Consider the following 17,798-nt stretch of genomic DNA (forward strand, 5'->3'; position numbering starts at 1 on the left):
AGCTACACCAAGGGTATTCAAAAGGTGCTAGCCAGGGGGAAAACGTGACAAATGTCTTCTACACTGAGACGCAGCGTTTTAACCCACCTATGAACCAACCATAGCTACCTCACAGGGTTGTTATGAAGATTAAGGTAATTTACATGAAACTGCTTGTTAATGAACAGTACAGAGAGATATAAATATAAAATAATATTTTTTCTCTAATGTAACATATCTTTGACTGAAGCATAAAATCAAGTCCTTAATAAGTTGACAGATCTCCAGCTCACTTTATATGTTTTTAAAATGGTAAGGATATTCTTCTCCCCCAAAAGGTATTTTAAATATTCAAGATAAATTGAAAAAAGAAAAAAAGTACCTCTTCTATCAAAGTGATGCCCTCATAAATTTCTATCATCTCCACATGTTTATTTTGTAGGGGAAATATACAAAACAATGCCAAGCGTAGAAATTGTAGTTTAAAACATGTGAGTGGGTTTTCAGCTACTTTTGACTTGTTTCTGATTTTAAGGCTTTGTTCTAATCTACTTTTTATACTCTGGTTTCAACATGAATACAGCCCTCTTGTTTGAAAACAGACAATGGGCTTATTCAACTCTCAAGGCTCTCTACATTTGGTGTTTTTGTCACGGCCCTTGGTGGCTCTACCAGATACATTATTATCTTGTAAAAAATGTAGATGTAACAGCTGAGTTTTTAGCAAAAGTCATAGCAGTTGTGTAAAAGGGTGTTAGTGTAAATGGTTGTGAGTGTAAATGGTTGTGGCAGTTGCATTAAAGCTAATGCAGTGGGAATTAGTCACGTATTCGCTGAATGTAACCCTGGCCTTTCATGGTAAAGTTCCTCTATAGAAGAGGGGAGGTCGATATCAATGTAATTTCAGAGGAGAAACAGCCATGTGCAGAGTTATTTTCCTATTTGATGGAAATGTTTTCCAGTATAACATTGGACTTTCGAGTTATGCTACTTAACTTTCCTTTCTTGTAAATATTGAATTAAAATAAGATATTGCTAGAAAAAGTAAAACATGACCCAGCATTGCAATGCTGAAAATTGGATTATAATTCTCACATTGTTAGATTTCTGCCATCTTATATTTTATTCAAGAATACAGAGAATTCTAACGTGTTTTCATGCACCTTCTTACTTAAGTAATACTTCATATTACACTGAACTGTCCTGAATTTCCAGAAATCCCATATTGGGTTAAGAGGAATTTCCTTTCAAGATACTCTGTCTCCTCTTCAACATCTTCTCAAACCTTTTCTCCTCACCCACACATACTCACTCATTTACACTTAACCTAAAGAGGATACTGATTTTAGGACACTGGAAATCTGTAATGCTTACATTGTGTTTTAGTAAAAGTCTGAACCTGGAACTCCAGAAGGCCTTAAAAAATAGCACTGTAGTCAATAGAGCTTAGTTGGGGTAAACAGAGCACCCCAGTAAGTAGTACATTTTGGTGATTCAAAATTTATTTTACTTCTGTGATCTGTATAAGTATTTATGTGATCTGTAAATATTTTCCAGCCGTAAAAATTCTAATTTCGTCTCTCAAGATACATAGTGGGCACTTGTGCAACTGTACTCAGGGAGCTGTCTGTTGGTTGGAGAGAGAGATGAAGTAGATTGAGGTGCAAATGGCATGTTTAATACTGAAGCTTTTGCTTTAATTGGTGATGTTGAAAGTCACTTGAAACCAACCCCCCAGTCCTCAAGGGAGTTCTCAGGTTACGTGTGGGTGTACTGTGACTGCCTTTTATTTTATTGACTCACTAAATTCTTAGATTACTCTTTACCATTTGATATTGACAGACCATAAAATCCTTATGGAACCTGCTCAGTAGTGACTTATAAAGAATTATCTTGTTAATAAACAGCATCATTTGGAATTCAAGTTTAATTAAAATGGAAAAGTAAATGATTATGTAAAGATTTTTCCTCATTTAAACTTGTATCCTTTTATTGCCTCTGTCTTTTCTCTAAATTCAAAGATAGATTCATTTTATACCCATTTTTGCAAGGGGCATTTTTACAGAATCTGTTGTAGGACTTCTTCTCATTAGTTTTTTTAATTATTATTTTTTTAAATTAGAGAAGGAGTTGTGAGGTAGAGTCTGAGAGAGGTAAAAATGAAAAGTCTATGTTATCCAGGGATTTTAGATTTTGGGATGCTGTTTAAAGATAATGATTGTTTATGGACTCTTTAAAGATGTTTTCTCATAAGAGTTGCCAGGTAACAGATTAGTTATCTGAGGGTGGTTTGAAAGATCTTTTGAAATTGCCTGGGTGACAATACTACCTTATGGTACTTATAAAGCTCCTTTGAAGTTGGCTTTTCATATTAGAAAACCAGAAAATATTTTTCTTTTATTAAACGGAAAACAATACGTGGTTCAGAGGTTTAGTAATTTTTTTTTTTTTAGAAAAAAATACATTGTTTATTTTTGTGATTGACTCCAATTTTTTTTTTTTTTTAATCTTTCAGCCTTCGTGGGCTGCCGGATATTTCTGAATCAAGGTTCTTAGTATAATACGTTTGCTGCTTTTGTAAACCATATATAGTTATGAGGTACATACTGTTATACCTCAAAATTTGAGGGCCTCTTCTTTTTTCTCTTCTCTTTCAGACACTGTGGTACAAAACCTGCAGCCCCCAAGCTTGGTTGTTAAGAGAATTTTGGATTGAAATAAATCTTGTAGGGCATGCGGCATTCCTGCACAACCTTTGTTATACACAGTCACACTGAAAGAACAGGTTAAATGGAAGGGGCTGTTAGGGGTCAGGGCTAGAAACTCGCAGAGGCAGATATTGCAGTTTGGGTAAGCAGGAGTTGATGAGAGTCCTCTTCAGTCCAAGCTTATCTGAGCTCACAAAGGAGTTTCACGGTCTGTTGCTCTGCAAAAGCTATTTGGGCAGGCACTTTTCTTCCCAACTAGCTTTTAAGTGCTCCTGGGGCCCTCAAGCCTATTCACTTAGGCCTCTCAGATTATGAATACATAAACCTTAATGATTTTGGAGTCCCAAAGGAAGACATATTAACTAGTGCATCATCAAAACATGATTCTGCTAATAGAATGGACAAATACATCGTAGAGCGTCACAAATTCACCCGCTTTCTAGTAGTGACTATAATAAGTTTTTGCAACCTGTGAAGAACATTTATTCTGTTCTAGCATTGATAGGATGATTGATATTGATTATAAATTTATATTCAAATAGTGGAACCAGTTGTGTGATAGACGTAACCTCTGAGAGCAGTGGTAATGATTTTAGTTTTTAATGGTTTGATAAAATATACAAGGCATTTGATGAATACACAAGTTGGTTATTTCAAGCATCTTGGAGCTTTGGTCTTCCCATATTCAGTAGTTATGTAGACCATGCAGTCTGTTCCCCCTTTTCAGGTATAATTTGTCTTTCAAAATAAAAATTGTGATTGTGATTGTTATTAACACATTGAGTCTCTTAATAGTCTTTAAATACTTCAATCTTTTCAAGCAATGTTTGGCATAACCTGAATTCCACTTAAAATCTCTCATGAGAGAATAGAAACTGTCATATGAAATTTGTTATAATAGGATTTAACCTATAAAGTTCTAATTCTTTCTTCCCTTCAATTTTTATCTAGTATTTAATTGCCCACTGGATGATTTATTTTAGAATTGGCCTAGTTTTTTTTTTTTTTTTTTTTTTTTTTTTTTTTGGCATCAATGCCTGTGGGCAAATGTAAATTTGCAGCTGAATTAGCAAACCGGGGATCTCTGTATAAATTAATAACCACAACAGGGAATCAAGGAACTGTTTGATTTCCCTGTTTTTCTAGATTGACCATGTGTATAAGGTGGTAGAACTAGAATTGGGAGATAAGGGGGGGTTTATGAGGAAATGATTAATTTCAAATTGTCTTATTAATATAAAAGGAATGTACATTTATTGCAGAAAATACAGAGAAGGAAAAAGAAGAAAAGAAAATCCATTATTCTTCCACTCAGAGAAATTATGTGAATGTTTTGATATCTTTTATTTCAATCTTTTACTGTTTTGAAATATTTTATGCATAAAAAGTGTACATACATTTCTGAAATAGACAGCAATAAAATGCCGACCCATGCATCTGCCATCCAGCTGAGAACAGTATCAATTCTGTTTTACCTTTCAGTTTTTCCTCCTCACCTATACCTCAGATACAACTTTTCCCTTTTCAATTAAAGTTAATTTCTCCAAATTAAAATGTTATTTTGATAATTTCAAACATGTTTAGTCTCTTAGCTTTTTTTTTTTTTTTTTTTTTGAGACGGAGTCTCGCTCTGTCGCCCAGGCTGGAGTGCAGTGGCCGGATCTTAGCTCACTGCAAGCTCCGCCTCCCGGGTTTACGCCTTTCTCCCGCCTCAGCCTCCCGAGTAGCTGGGACTACAGGCGGCCGCCACTTGGCTGGGCTAGTTTTTTGTATTTTTTAGTAGAGACGTGGTTTCACTGTGTTAGCCAGGATGGTCTTGATCTCCTGACCTCGTGATCCGCCCGTCTCTGCCTCCCAAAGTGCTGGGATTACAGGCTTGAGCCACCGCGCCCAGCCTTCTCTTAGCATATTTTAGGTAAGTCAGCATCCTGACATTTTCGTTTTCCATTTGCTTGTGTTCCTTCATGGTTTCACCATATATGTGTCCCTAACTAATAATTACTTTATTTTGCATGTTTTAAAACTTTAAATACATGAAACTGTATTGTTTCTTCTATTGCCTTTTTAAAAATTAACGTTACATGTTTTGTGATGTGTGCAACTTTATACATTTATTTTCATTGCTGTGTAGTACTACTGTGTATGAATGTAGCTCCGTTTATCCATTTCCTGTCAGTGGACTTGTGGGTTTTCTTTTGTAGCAGATTCTGTCAATTCCTCACCCATGCATCTTAGATCTTCCTTGATGCACTCATCAACCTCCAGATGCATTATCTGCATCTGTGCCTAAGGGCTCTCCTCTCCATCCCAACTACAGAAAGTCTTGCACATCACAGAAAGCCAGGAGTGCCCCTGGGGGCAGGTCTCAACCAATGACTCTGGGGAGTTGGGGTGTAAATACCACAGCTCCCTTGGATAATTGCAGTTCCCTTAGCTTCTCTATGAGAGGATGCCCCAGTGACTCACAGTAGTTGGTTTAATGGCGCACCCTTTATTGGCTACCTTTTCTTCCCTGTATTACTTCCCCATACCCCTACCAGTTTTTTTTGTTTGTTTGTTTATTTTTTTCCTTCTAAATAAACTTCATTTTTCTCTTAGGGTCTGCTTCTGAGAGAAGCTAAACTAAGTCAAGTAGTTTGCAGTTTGGGTCATTGCAAATAATACTGCTGTGGACATTCTTGTATCCTGGTACACAGAGCAAGTGTTTTTCTGGGAAATATTCCCAAAGAGAATAACTGGATTACAGGGCATGCATATATTCCACTTTCTGAGTTGGTGCTGGCTTGTTTTTCAAGGTGGTTGGGACAAACATTCATGAGTAATGAGTGAAATATTCCTAACATTCAACATCCTTGCAAACTTACCTTTGGTATTGTGTTTAGCATAGTTTCTTATATAAGATTTTAATTTGCATTCCTGAATACTTAATGAGATTGTGCATCTTTACATATGTTATTGGCCATTTGTATGCAAATACATATTTGCATTTGTCACTTCTTCTATGGTCTGTATTTTTGTTTGTTTGTTTGTTTGAGATGAGGTCTCACTATGTTGCCCGGGATGGTCTGTTCTTGGCCTCAAGTGATCCTCCTGCCTTAGCCTTCTTAGTAGCTGGGACTACAGGCTTGTGCCATTGTGTCTGGCTGTAATTTGCTTTTTTGTAGGAGCTCTTTATAAATTCTAGATAGTAGCATTTTATATGTCCTTTAGACATTCTGTCCAAGTTTGTGGCTTGTTAGCTCCCTTTCTTTATGGGTCATTCTTAATGAACAAACATTGAAGTCAAAGCACTTAGTCTTTTTTTTTTTTTTTTTTTTTTTTTTTGAGACGGAGTCTCCTTCTGTTGCCCAGGCTGGAGTGCAATAGTGCGATCTCGGCTCACTGCAACCTCCGCCTCCTGGGTTCAAGTGATTCTCCTGCTCGTGCCTCAGCCTCCTGAGTAGCTGGGATTATAGGCCCCCGTCACTATGTCCAGCTAATTTTTGTATTTTTAGTAGAGACAGGGTTTCACCATGTTAGTCAGGGTGGTCTCGAGCTCCTGACCTCAGGTGATGCATGACCTCAGGTGATGCACCTGCCTCAGCCTCCCAAAGTGTTGGGATTACAGGCGTGAGCCACCACACCCGGCACAGCACTTAGTCTTTCACAATTAAATGTGATGCTACGGTTGCGTTTGAAATCCATTATTTTATTATTTCTTTTCTTTTTGAGAAAATGTTTTGTATTTTTAGTAGAGACAGGGTTTCACCATGTTGGCCAGTCTGGTCTCAAACTCCTGACTTCAGATGATCTACCCGCTTTGGCCTCCCAAAGTCCTGGGATTACAGGTGTGAGCCACCATGCCTAGCCTATTTTATTATTTCTTTTCTCCTCTTTTCCTTCTCCCACACACTCCTCCTCCTCCTGTTGTATTTAATACTTCATACACAGAAGCGGAACTCCAATACATTTACATGTTAGCATTGTTTTGTCATGTGGACAACTAGAGGATTCCTTCCTATATTGGAATTGCCAGCTGTGTAGTAGATAACTGGAATAAAGTGTTTCTGATGGAATCGGTTTGGATATCACTCATGTAGGAAAAGCATGGGAGTGTGTGTTTGTAATTCTAAACACATTCAGTGGGTGACTTTGTTTGCTAATAAGGTGGTTCTTGAAATGCCACAGAACTGGACAAATATGTTACAAAGTTCCAAATACTTGAAGATGATACCTACTTTTGAGGACCAAGTGAGACAAGTGATGAGTCAGTATATCAAGGCGATAGGGGAACATCTGTGGTAGCTTACTGGGCCCATGATCACATTCTTCTCAGGTCAGAAGTCTCATGCGACAGACCTGAAGCCACGGCTTGCTTCGTTCCTCAGACAAAGGCAAGCTTGCTGCTCAGCTCTCCTACATTAATCTGCCAATAAGTTCAGCAAAACTCACTTGGTGTTTTAAAAAAGTAATTGAACTCACATGAAAGCTTTATCAGTCAACCCTTAAGTCTTGCTGCTTTAAACAGATCAGTGTAAAAGGAGTTTTCGTAATGTTTATAGAATGAGGTTGTGTGAGGTCACTGAAATGGTGTTTGTTTTTCTTGCGGCTATTTCAGTGGCAGTTGTACAAAGCTTGATATGCTTTGTTTGGGAATGTGTGATACTGTAAGCATGCCATTTTTGGTCTGTGCTAACTGAAGCAACATTTTATCCTGTGTGTAGATAGTGTGGTGTATAATCGTTCCTGTGATTTTAATAACAGAATTATAATATGTGAGATCCCAAATGGGTGTTAGACACCATCCAACTTCCTCACTACAGTAAAATATATAGGCAGGAAGAAATTTTAAAAACTCATTTCAATCATGCCAGCTAGGAAATTTTGGTAGATCATGTAAAATAGAGATTCACCCACAAAATGTAATAGTCAAGTTTCAAGAATGAGAATGGCAGACGAAGTTTTAGGAGAATGTCTGTTTCTCAAATGAGGCATTCAGCAGGAAGTAGTGGAAAATTGGTTGGGGGTCATATATCTAAGCTTAGGAGCATTATATGCAATGTTATAATATTCTCAAGGCCAAATCTCATGCATGTCTTCATGCAGCCCCTGTCAGAGACTGCGTTTAAGAAAGAAGATATTTTTTAAAAAAATGGTTAAAATGGTAATTTTTTTTTTGAGACAGAGTCTCAAAGTCTCGGAGTCTCACTCTGTTACCCAGGCTGGAGTGCAGTGGCGTGATCTTGGCTCACTGCAACCTCTGCCTCCCGGGTTCAAGTGATTCTCCTGCCTCAGCCTCCTAAATAGCTGGGATTACAGGCGTGTTCAACCACACCTAGGTAATCCTTGTATTTTTAGTATTGATGGGGTTTCACCATGTTGGTCAGGCTAGTCTTGAACTCCTGACCTCCTAGCCTGCCTGATCCGCCTAGCCTCCCAAAGTGCTGGGATTATAGACGTGAGCCACCATGCCCAGCCAAAATTGTAAATTTTTATGTTATGTATATTTTGCTACAATTAAACAAAAGAAAATGCAAATAAACACAAAACAGGAGGCTGTGGATTTTCACCATTTTTTCTTGTTTTTTTTGGGGGGGTAAAGGGGAAGGCAGTTACCAACCCCTGAGGACAGGGATCACTTTTGAAGGTAGTGCTGAGGGGATCATCAACCAAGTTGTGAAGATCAAAACTGGCCAGCCTGCCGGAGACTACCTAACCCTCTTCCTGTTTCTGCCATATCCAGTGAGGACTTTCTGTTCCCTCTGGCAATGCTACTCTGTGTGACTCATGATTCCACATAGGCTTGAAGGAATGGTCTTTATTCAGTGCCTGTTAGGTATGAAGCAATGTCTTAGAAATTGTATATACATTATCACATTTATGTATCACAGTCATCTGCTGGAGGTGGTATTATCCCTAATTTTTAGGCAAGAAAACTGAGATTCTGAGAGGTAAAGTGTAGTGTCCAAGCTCACACATGTAGCAGTTCAGAGAATTCAAACCCAGATCCCTGTTTTTGAACTCCTTGACCTTGTCTTTATAATGTCATTGCCTCATATTTTGTGTCCACCCAAGCTAAATGGAAGGAAGAATTTAGTACCTTAGACTTGGTATATCGTTTTTCAGGGGAAATAAGTACAAGAAATAGGATTTTGTTTGGCATGGAGTATTTCATTCACATATGAGATTTTTAGTGGGAACTCACGTGGTGTTAGACATTGTTTGTAGGTGTTGGTGAGCCATATCTCTGTGCAAGACAGTTGTAGTTCTTGCTCTCAGGGAATAATAAATTATGCCATAGCTGTATAAACCCACTTCATCTGCATGCAAAAATTTATTTGAAACTGAATTAAGGACAAAAGTGGAGCTTTTAACCATTTCTCTGCTACTTTTGTCACCATCAGCTGTGGTCCGGTTTAGCGGGAGGAAAATACACAAATTCAGTAAAATGTCTTTATTTGAAGAACTCCAAAAATGCAGATATTAAAAATAAATACACTGGGCTGTGTGCGGTGACTCATGCCTGTATTCCCAGTATTTTGGGAGGACGAAGCAGGCGGATCACGAGGTCAGGAGTTTGAGACCAGCCTGGCCAACATGGTAAAACCCCGTCTCTATTAAAAATACAAAAATTAGCCAGGCATGGTGGCGCGCACCTGTAATCCCAGCTACTTGGAAGGCTGGGGCAGGAGAATCGCTTGAACCCGGGAGGCGGAGGTTGCAGTGAGCTGAGATTGTGCCACTGAACTCTAGCCTGGGCAACAGGGTGAGACTCCATCTCAGAAAAAAATAAATAAAAATAAAAATAAATACACTGAGTCTCATGATCTGAGAGAGTTAATGTTCTGCAAAGTTGCTGTGAACACTGAATTAGCAAATACTGAACCACTGCTCCTAGGGAAAGTACAGGGTTAGGTTCCTGAAAGTCTCTGGCTGCAAGATGTTCATCAATCAACACATATGCTTATTTTATGTGTTTTATTTAGCATGTTATTTTATTTAATATACGTTTTATTTGTATTTTAAAATATATTTGCATTTAGATTTGATATATATATATTTAATATATGTGTCTATTTAATATATATTATTGGTTCATTAACATTAAACTTATGGCTAATAGCGCAACAACTCATGCCCGAATGAAGCTTACAGAACATATGCCTTTTCTCTGCAAGGCACATCACAGACTTCTTGTGCTTAGGAACACTAGATATTAATAGCATTTCAGCCCTCCATTCGGGGGGCATTGCGAACAGTGAAATCACCAACAAAACGCATAAAAATGCAAAAACATGGCATTACAAATGACACTTGTTTACATGATTGAAGCTGAAAGAAGCAGGCAGCGAGTCACCTTGTTCAGCATCCACTGGGAATGTGTGTTAGGCAACTTAGAACTTCCACTGCTCTGTGCATGTTCCTGAAAGCAGGAAAGCACCATACATACTGATTTTGGGGTTACATGTAAATTTCTGCAAGTTAGGTGAATTTGCAAATAACGGAATCTGTAAACAGTAAGGTTTGACTGTATTAATGTCAATAATAAAACATAATAAGAAAATATAAGATATTGCAATACACAGAATTCAAATAGGGCAATGGAAAGGTGCCCGGGGCGGGCACCGGATTGGGAGGTCAGCTGAGGTGTCTCTGAAGAGGTTTCATCTCAACTGAGATCTGGATGACAAGGAGGAGCCTGTCCTGTGAAGATCAAGGGGAAGGGCATTTGAGGTGGGAGTACAGGCAGGGCGAAGGCCCCAAGACAGAATGAGTTTGGTATGAGGAACTCCAAAGAGACCATTGTGGCTGCCAGAAGTGAAGAGCTTTGGAGGCAAGTACAGGCCTGGTCACTAGGGCCTTGTCGGCTGGAGTAGGGGTGAGGATTTGATTCTGTGTGCACTGGGGACACAGAGGGATGATTATGATGGTAGTGCTACTGAAGGTCAGTTTTGGAGTCACCTGTGAAGCTTTGAGGACACACAACAGTCTCCTGGTCACATGAACTGCTTAAAGTATGCCACAGAAAATTTCGTTTTTTCCAATTCTGCCGTTGCACAAGATTTCCTCACCCTGTCATTGCCCTCCCTTGCTTTCCAAGAAACCCCGGCCAGGGAGTCCTTCCCTGATCATCAGAAACACTTGATCCTGACCACTGCTTTGTCCTCCGTTTCCCGAGCATGTCTACTCATTCTACTTGTGCTCAATGAGTGATTCTGGGTATATTTCTCCGTAAACATTGTGGCATTTTTTTCATTTTCCCTGCCACACTTCCTAAGTGGAGGTGTTGCTTTTTACTTCTTTGCTCTTTTTTGGTGTCCTAGACACAGTAGCCCCTATATGTGTTGAGTGACAGCAAGCTTTCGTCTTCTGGTGCTGTAACCTTTCCTTCCTCCTGTGACTATTGTGAATGAGGATGGACTATGAATGGGTGATATCATGAGAGAGAGTCTGCATTGTATTGTGTTGGCATGGTGGGGGTGCTGAGGAGTAGGAAAGCAGGAAGAGGCAATGTGTACAGGAATAAAAGTTACTTAAATGCTCCAGGTCTGAGTTTTCTTTGTTGATGATTAGCAATATGCCTATGAGGAAACAAAGGGCTAGACGAGAAGAATTTTTAAGGTCCTTTTAAATGGTTTTTTTTTTTTTTTTTTTTTGAGTCTCGCTCTTGGCACCCAGGCTGGAGTGCAATGGCGCAATCTTGGCTTACTGCAACCTCTGCCTCCGAGGCGATTCTCTTGCGTGAGCCTCCCGAGTAGCTGCAATTACAGGTGCGTTCCACCACACCCGGCTAATTTTTTTTTTGCATTTTTAGTAGAGACAGGGTTTCACCATGTTGACCAGGCTGATCTCGAACTCCTGACTTCAGATGATCCACCCACCTCAGCCTCCCAAAGTGCTGGAATTACAGGCATGAGCCACTGTGCCCAGCCTGGTCCCTGATAATTCTTTTTTTTTTTTTTTTTTTGAGACAGAATCTTGCTCTGTTGCCCAGGCTGGACTGCAGTGGCATGATCTTCGCTTACTGTAAGTTCCGCCTCCCGGGTTCACGCCATTCTCCAGCCTCAGCCTCCTGAGTAGCTGGGACTACAGGCGCCCGCCACCGCGCCTGGCTAATTTTTTTGTATTTTTTTTGGTAGAGATGGGATTTCACCGTGTTAGCCAGGCTGGTCTCGAACTCCTGACTTCGTGATCCACCCACCTCTGCCTCCCAAAGCGCTAGGATTACAGGCATGAGCCACCATGCCTTGTCCTATATTCCCGTTAATTCCTGTCGAGGTAAGCTTTTATTAAATGGATTTCATTACACCCTTTGCTTCTGGTAAGCAAGGATTGAGGATGACAGAACTTGTAAATTTTTGAGTTTCATAGTACACGGTTTATGTGTTGTATTTGTCAATTGTCCTTCAGCGTTATTTGGTGACGGTGGGCAAATTAAACTTGCTTTTTTCAATATCCTCTGAATTTTTAATGAGCTACTGTATGTCTTGTCACTTTTTCTGCCCATAGCTGTTGTTTTCAGCATAACTGTGTTCTATAATTCTTTTTTCTCTGCTGAAGTAATTTATTTATTTTACTTTTCAAGATGGCTTCCATTTGTCTGTCATGCAAGTTTTAGATTTTGTACAATATAGAGTGTATAAAACACCTTTTTTTTTTTTTTAAACTGAAGAGCTGTGGAATCTAGTATACCCAGTGATACAGCTATGACACATTTATCTAAGAAGGAATATGTTACCACAAAGACAGAGTTTCTTTCTTTTGGAGAAGTTTTCAAATCCATCAGTGCTTTAAAAAATCACCATTGTGGTATCCATATGTGAGGGTGAGTGATTTTTTCAGAGAGAAAAAATATGTTCCAAATAGATATCAGTTGATTTCTTTAATCATAAATTTTATATTTTAAGTCTTTGTTTTTTTTTTGAGACAGAGTCTTGCTCTGTCATCCAGGCTACAGTGCAATGGCGTGATCTCGGCTCACCGCAACCTCCGCCTCCCAGGCTCAAGAGATTCTCCTGCCTCAGCCTGCTGAGTAACTGGGATTACAGGCATGCGCCACCACGCCCGGCTAATTTTGTATTTTTAGTAGAGACAGGTTTCTCCATGTTGGTCAGGCTGGTCTCAAACTCTCAGCCTCAGGTGATCTGCCCGCCTTGGCCTCCCAAAGTGCCAGGATTACTGGTGCAAGCCACTGTACCTGGCCTATGAGCCTTTTAAAAAATAAACAAGCTGACTGTTTTTACCAAACACTATGAAAATACATTTATGTCAATTAGGAATTAGAGATTCTTAGACCATAGCTCTGAGAGCATACTAAGTCCTAATGATAAAATTTATTTAAAATATAATTAGGAATAGAGGTGTTTTAAATCACTTCCTTGCTAACTTTTCTTTTTTTTTTTTTTTTTTTTAGATAGGGTCTTATTACACTGTTGCCCAGGCTGGATGCAATGGTGCACTCATAGTTAACTGCAGCCTCAAATTCCCTGGTTCAAGCAATCTTCCTGCCTCCATCTCCTGAGTGGCTGGGACTACAGGCATGCACCCCCATACCCAGCTAATTTTTTTGATTTCTAGTAAAGACAAGATCTTGCTATGTTGCCTAGGTTGGTCTTGAGCTCCTGGGGTCAAGGGATCCTCCTGTCTCTGCCTCGCAAAGAGCTGGGATTACAGGTATGAGCCACCACGCCCGGTACTTCTAGTTTTTGACATCATCAACTATGGTCGAGTTATGCAGGATCAGATAATAGACTAATTTAGCAAATAATCTTTAAAAAAAATTTTTTTTTAGAGAACTCTAAAAATGTAGGTACTTTAAAATATTTTACTCTAGTCAAAATTTTCTCTTTTGGCACAAACACTACGATTTGGTTTTGGAAAACCTTGATTGTTTTGTACCTTGGTTTTCAACTCCAGAAAAAAAAGTCTAGTCCCTGCTAAAACAAGAATGAGCAAGTTGATGAGCTGGGTGTCTTTGTAAACAACTCCACACTTTCAAGATTAAGAAAACAATTGGCTGGGCGCCATGGCTCATGCCTGTAATCCCAGCACTTTGGGAGGCCAAGGCAGGCGGATCACCTGAGGTCTGGAGTTTGAGACCAGCCTGACCAGCATGGAGAAACCCTGTCTCTACTAAAAATACAAAATTAGCTGGGTATGGTGGCACATGCCTGTAATCCCAGCGACTAGGGAGGCTGAGGCAGGAGAATAGCGTGAATCTGGGAGATCTGGGAGGCGGGGGTTGCGGTGAGCCTAGGTTGCGCCATTGTATTCCAGCCTGGGCAACAAGAGCAAAACTCGTCTCAAAAAAAAAAAAAAGGATTAAGAAAACAGCAGTCTCATTTGCGTGCTGGGCATAGCCTGGGATTGTGGACTAGATAGGAAAGTGTGGCTTTAGCCTTGCCACACTGCCACACACGCTATCTGCTGAACAGAACACAACACAACAGTTTATGTTGAGAAAATGTGAATACACCTCCAGTGACTGGAAATACATCTCAATATACGAGTAATTTTATAAGCACATGCGAAGTTTATTATCTTTATGTGCATGAAAGCTTCTGTTATTATCAGTTTATCAAATATTACATCTTTGACAAGCAAAAATGTGTATACATTTGTCACTATGGTAGTAAGGCATGCAAACTGCACTAGTATGGAGTTGTTTTGTTTTGCTTTTTTAGAAAACTCTGATGGTCAAGGGTGGGTGATTTGCCACCTTATAGCAAATGCAGAAAGAAAAGTCACATGTAGCCTTTAGGAGTTTCAGTTTGGGGATCTAAAGGAGCCTGCTTAAAAGGAGGTTTCATGGAGCTAAATTAATCCTTATTTTTATATTATACACACATATTCATGATAGGAACATGTCTATCTCGGTGACAACATCTTTTGCCACACTTATATCATATATCCTTCCTGCTGTACCTCCCAGAATGCAACTGTTGACCTCACTCTTTTTTTATTAAATGTTTTAAAATTTAATTTTTACTTTATTTTTTTCCTCTGTGTCTCTAGCCAATGAAAATCAAGCTAATTAACATGAACATTACCTCACATAGTTACTTTTTGGGGAGTAAAAACATTTATTTAAAACGATTTTGCACTTTGGGAGGCCGAGGCGGGCAGATCACGAGGTCAGGAGCTCCAGACCATCCTGGCTAACATGGTGAAATCCCGTCTCTACTAAAAATACAAAAAAATTAGCCGGGCGTGGTGGCACATGCCTGTGGTCCCAGCTACTCCGGAAGCTGCGGCAGGAGAATGGCGTGAACGCGGGAGGCGGAGATTGCACTGAGCCGAGATTGCACCACTGCGCTCCAGCCTAAATACAAAAACCAAAAAACAAAACAAAAAAAGACTTAAAAAATTTGAATAGCTTTAAGGTACAAGTGGTTTTTGGTTACATGGGTGAACTGTAGAGTGCTGTGGTGAGGTCTGGTCTTTCAGTGCACACAGGGGGTGAGAACTTTTTTTTTTTTTTTTCTTTTTTTTGAGACGGAGTCTCGCTCTGTCGCCCAGGCTGGAGTGCAGTGGTGTGATCTCGGCTCACTGCAAGCTCCGCCTCGCCGGTTCAAGCAATTCTCCTGCCTCAGTCTCCTGAGTAGCTGGGATTATAGGCATGCGTCACCACGCCTGGCTAATTTTTATTTTTATTTTATTTTTTTGAGACCGAGTTTTGCTCTGTCGCCCAGGCTGGAGTGCAGTGGTGCGATCTCTGCTCACTGCAAGCTCCGCCTTCCGGGTTCACGCCATTCTCCTGCCTCAACCTCTCGAGTAGCTGGGACTACAGGCGCCCGCCACCATGTCTGGCTGTTTTTTTTTTTTTTTTTTTTTTTTTTTTTTTTTTTTTGGTATTTTTAGTAGAGATGGGGTTTCACCGTGTTAGCCAGGATGGTCTCAATCTCCTGACCTCGTGATCTGCCCGCCTTGGCCTCCCAAAGTGCTGGGATTACAGGCGCGAGCCACTGCACCCGGCCCTTAACCTCACTCTTAAGATTTAGCTAAGATTTCCTCACATCCTCGTTCCATAGATTTTGAGATGTTTAAACCCGCCTCCGTCACCAGCCCCTGTCAAGATTACTTTGAATTTCCATTTTTTGTTCTGAGCTCCTTTTCCTACTGAACTTGTAATTGACTTCACATTTCACCCTGCATAGCTGGCTGTTCTCTGCTGGCTTCTGCGTATAAAATCAACTTTGAAACTCAGCCTCGTTTCCATGATTTTCACAGAAAAAAAAATCACACAGTGCAAAATAGAAGTTTGATGAGACTGAGGCACATTAGAATCATAGTAATACCAATAATCAGGTAATTAATTAATTGAAAAAAAAATTTTTTTGAGACACCATCTCACTCTGTCACCCAGGTTGGAGTTCAGTGGCGTGATCATGGTTCACTGCAGCCTGTGCCTCCTGGGCTCAAGTAATCCACCTGCCTCAGCCTTCTAAGTAGCTGGGACTACCGGCACACACCACCAAGCCTGGCTGATTTTTGTATTTTTTTTGTAGAGACGGGGTTTCGTCTTGTTGCCCAGGCCAGTCTTGAACTCCTGGGCTTAAGTGATCCACCCACCTGGGCCTCCAAAAGTGCTGGCATTACAGCTGTAAGCCACCATGCCCGGCAAATACCAATAATTGAAAACTTCATGGTAAACCTCCCCGCTTTTCAGAGTCTTAGTGGCTTTCTTGCCTCCACAAAACTTGGCTTTGCAAATTGCCTGATCCACTTCTCTCTCCTTTTCCGTCTCATCTCTTTCTCCCCATTCTTATCAAATGTCCGTAGTATTTCCCATAGAGAGGTTTAGCTACAAACATTGTTGTCTCCTTTCTCTGCTGCTTCCCTTTGCCCTCAAATAGCTCTTAAAGGTATTTCCCTGCATAAAGGCAGTTCTCCCCAAGAGAGATTCTGAGACCAGCTATTTTTTTTTTTTTTTTTGAGACGGAGTCTCGCTCTGTCGCTCAGGCTGGAGTGCAGTGGCGCAATCTCGGCTCACTGCAAGCTCCGCCTCCCGGGTTCACGCCATTCTCCTGCCTCAGCCTCCCGAGTAGCTGGGACTACAGGCGCCCGCCCCTGCGCCCGGCTAATTTTTTCTATTTTTAGTAGAGACGCGGTTTCACCATGGTCTCGATCTCCTGACCTTGTGATCCGCCCACCTCGGCCTCCCAAAGTGCTGGGATTACAGGCGTGAGCCACCACGCCCGGCCATCCAGCTATTATAATAATACTTATTTTTCCCACAACAAGTAAACTTGTCATGCAGAATTCTCCCCAGTTCTAAGCTTATTAGCCATCCTCTTTCGTAGCATCTCTGTTAATTTTTTTTGTTTTGTATTACAGCAGGCTTTGATTACTTAGACCATCTGTGCCTGGGAATGGGAGGTCAGGGGTTGAGGCGAAGGCACTGGTACTCGCTGACTCAGCTGCAAAGTAAGAGGGTCGTTCTCGTAGCTTCTCATGCTTTTCTATATGATAGTACATATAAATATTTGTGAGGGACACACACAGGAGTGAATGGATAAGGTTGCATGTGGCCGGAGAGGACTGGCCCAGTGGCTCCTTCCAGCTATTCCTAGGGCTCTGACCACCCAAACTCCATCCATTCAACCCAGGATTGAATGGATCAGTATTGAAGCACACCTGGAAACATCTCACAGCCACCTGCTGGGAAAGCTCTGGAATATGATAGCATCATTCAATCCGGGGAAAACCAAAGCAGCTCCTCATCCATTTTGGTCAGAACTCTCTTTGGGACGTGTTATGATACTGTAGTGTGACAGATATATCTATACATATCTCTGTATCATCTTTCCACATTGCCAACTATGGAACCCTAAAAACAACAAAACCCAAAGCCTACCCTTCAATATTAGTATTACTGGACTATATTTGATTAAGTCACATTTCTAAATGTGTTAAGATGCAACATATAACTATTTTATATATTTATTTTTATTTTAACATTCTAGTCATTGCTCCTTTTAATTAGTTGGGCGATTCAAGGGGGCTTTGGAACATCTGTGGGAAAATCACCTTAACACATGGGTGGTTAATTCCCGTTCTCATTTTCAAATGGCATGGTGTGCCATCATTTTTTCATTCATTCATTCATTCATTCATTCATTCATTCATTCA

The 17,798-nt window shown here is 40.4% G+C and overlaps 1 protein-coding gene across 21 annotated transcripts in view; it reads left to right on the forward strand.

The window, feature by feature from the left end:
* Nucleotides 1–17,798, forward strand: part of LOC126953309 (uncharacterized) — a 598,727-nt gene that overhangs the window by 79,245 nt on the left and 501,684 nt on the right. The gene's annotated exons all lie outside the window — the stretch shown is intronic.

Source organism: Macaca thibetana, chromosome 4, assembly GCF_024542745.1.
Source record: "Macaca thibetana thibetana isolate TM-01 chromosome 4, ASM2454274v1, whole genome shotgun sequence".
In the NCBI taxonomy this organism is placed as follows: Eukaryota; Metazoa; Chordata; class Mammalia; order Primates; family Cercopithecidae; genus Macaca; species Macaca thibetana.